Source organism: Astatotilapia calliptera, chromosome 13 (genome assembly GCF_964374335.1).
Source record: "Astatotilapia calliptera chromosome 13, fAstCal68.1, whole genome shotgun sequence".
Classification (NCBI taxonomy): domain Eukaryota; kingdom Metazoa; phylum Chordata; class Actinopteri; order Cichliformes; family Cichlidae; genus Astatotilapia; species Astatotilapia calliptera.
The window spans coordinates 27,501-30,599 of NC_137434.1; positions in this window are offsets into that span (position 1 = coordinate 27,501).

Below are 3,099 nucleotides of genomic sequence, written 5' to 3' on the forward strand. Positions count from 1 at the left end.
GCAAGGGAGGATGTGCGTCCCCGGGGCCTGCTGGAGGTCAAGGTCCATGCTGGATATGCGCTGGAGCGTAACTACAAGAAAGGTAAGCTAGTGGGGGACTAGAGCAGGGGAGGATGTGCGTCCCCGGGGCATGCTGGAGGTCAAGGGCCATGCTGGATATGCGGTGGAGGGTAACTGCAGGAGAAGGAAAGCTCATGGGGGATTAGAGCGGAGGAGTATGTGGGTCCTCGGGGCCTGCTGGAGGGCAAGGGCCATGCTGGATTTGTGGTGGAGGGTAACTGCGGGAGAAGGAAAGCTAGTGGGGGAGTAGAGCAGAGGAGTATGTTGGTCCCCGGGGCCTGCTGGAGGTCCAGGTCCATGCCCGATGTGAGTAGCAGCAGGGCCAGCGCGCCAAGGAGCACATCTTTTTCGACCGTGAAGGAGACAGGAGGCCGACTCACTGCCTCGGCTAAATGGAGAGGGAATTTCAGAAGGGCCAGGGCAAAAGCATGGACCTTTTCAGCTGTAAGGGAGGCAAGAGCAAGGTGTGATGTAGGTCCCCGGGGCCTGCTGGAGGTCCAGGTCCATGCCCGATGTGAGTAGCAGCAGGGCCAGCGCGCCCAGGAGCACATCTTTTTCGACCGTAAAGGAGACAGGAGGCCGACTCTCTGCCTCGGCTAAATGGAGAGGGAATTTCAGAAGGGCCAGGGCACAAGCATGGACCTTTTTCAGCTGTAAGGGAGGCAAGAGCAAGGTGCGATGTAGGTCCCCGGGGCCTGCTGGAGGTCCAGGTCCATGCCCGATGTGAGTAGCAGCAGGGCCAGCGCGCCCAGGAGCACATCTTTTTCGACCGTAAAGGGAGACAGGAGGCCGACTCTCTGCCTCGGCTAAATGGAGAGGGAATTTCAGAAGGGCCAGGGCACAAGCATGGACCTTTTTCAGCTGTAAGGGAGGCAAGAGCAAGGTGTGATGTAGGTCCCCGGGGCCTGCTGGAGGTCCAGGTCCATGCCCGATGTGAGTAGCAGCAGGGCCAGCGCGCCCAGGAGCACATCTTTTTCGACCGTAAAGGGAGACAGGAGGCCGACTCACTGCCTCGGCTAAATGGAGAGGGAATTTCAGAAGGGCCAGGGCACAAGCATGGACCTTTTTCAGCTGTAAGGGAGGCAAGAGCAAGGTGTGATGTAGGTCCCCGGGGCCTGCTGGAGGTCCAGGTCCATGCCCGATGTGAGTAGCAGCAGGGCCAGCGCGCCCAGGAGCACATCTTTTTCGACCGTAAAGGGAGACAGGAGGCCGACTCACTGCCTCGGCTAAATGGAGAGGGAATTTCAGAAGGGCCAGGGCACAAGCATGGACCTTTTTCAGCTGCAAGGGAGGGAAGAGCAATGTGCGATGTAGGTCCCCGGGGCCTGCTGGAGGTCCAGGTCCATGCCCGATGTGAGTAGCAGCAGGGCCAGCGCGCCCAGGAGCACATCTTTTTCGACCGTAAAGGAGAGAGGAGGCCGACTCTCTGCCTCGGCTAAATGGAGAGGGAATTTCAGCAGGGCCAGGGCACAGGCATGGACCTTTTTCAGCTGTAAGGGAGGCAAGAGCAAGGTGCGATGTAGGTCCCCGGGGCCTGCTGGAGGTCCAGGTCCATGCCCGATGTGAGTAGCAGCAGGGCCAGCGCGCCCAGGAGCACATCTTTTTCGACCGTAAAGGGAGACAGGAGGCCGACTCACTGCCTCGGCTAAATGGAGAGGGAATTTCAGAAGGGCCAGGGCACAAGCATGGACCTTTTTCAGCTGCAAGGGAGGGAAGAGCAATGTGCGATGTAGGTCCCCGGGGCCTGCTGGAGGTCCAGGTCCATGCCCGATGTGAGTAGCAGCAGGGCCAGCGCGCCCAGGAGCACATCTTTTTCGACCGTAAAGGAGAGAGGAGGCCGACTCTCTGCCTCGGCTAAATGGAGAGGGAATTTCAGCAGGGCCAGGGCACAGGCATGGACCTTTTTCAGCTGTAAGGGAGGCAAGAGCAAGGTGCGATGTAGGTCCCCGGGGCCTGCTGGAGGTCCAGGTCCATGCCCGATGTGAGTAGCAGCAGGGCCAGCGCGCCCAGGAGCACATCTTTTTCGACCGTAAAGGGAGACAGGAGGCCGACTCACTGCCTCGGCTAAATGGAGAGGGAATTTCAGCAGGGCCAGGGCACAGGCATGGACCTTTTTCAGCTGTAAGGGAGGCAAGAGCAAGGTGCGATGTAGGTCCCCGGGGCCTTTTGTCGTACCATAGGCACGAGTGGTGTGTGTGTGTGGCAAAGACTTTCTGCGCAGTGTCCCAGGGGCACGGGGAAAGGTTGTTGTACCATAGGCACGAGAAAAGTTGTCGTACCATAGGCACGAGAAAAGTTGTCGTACCATAGGCACGAGTGGTGTGTGTGTGTGTGGCAAAGTGCTACTGAGCGGTGTACCAGGGGCAGGGCGAAAAGTTGTTGTACCATAGGCACGAGAAAAGTTGTTGTACCATAGGCACGAGAAAAGCTGTCATACCAGGGGCACGGAGGAAAGTTGTTGTACCATAGGCACGAGAAAAGTTGTCGTACCATAGGCACGAGGAGAGTTTGTGTGGCAAAGTGCTACTGAGCGGTGTACCAGGGGCACGGCGAAAAGTTGTTGTACCATAGGCACGAGAAAAGTTGTCGTACCATAGCCACGAGAAAAGTTGTCGTACCATAGGTACGAGGAGTGTGCGTGTGTGGCAAAGTGCTACTGAGCGGTGTACCAGGGGCACGGCGAAAAGTTGTTTGACCATAGGCACGAGAAAAGTTGTTGTACCATAGGCACGAGAAAAGCTGTCGTACCAGGGGCACGGAGGAAAGTTGTTGTACCATAGGCACGAGAAAAGTTGTCGTACCATAGGCACGAGGAGAGTGTGTGTGTGGCAAAGTGCTACTGAGCGGTGTACCAGGGGCACGGCGAAAAGTTGTTGTACCATAGGCACGAGAAAAGTTGTTGTACCATAGGCACAAGAAAAGCTGTCGTACCAGGGGCACGGAGGAAAGTTGTTGTACCATAGGCACGAGAAAAGTTGTCGTACCATAGGCACGAGGAGAGTTTGTGTGGCAAAGTGCTACTGAGCGGTGTACCAGGGG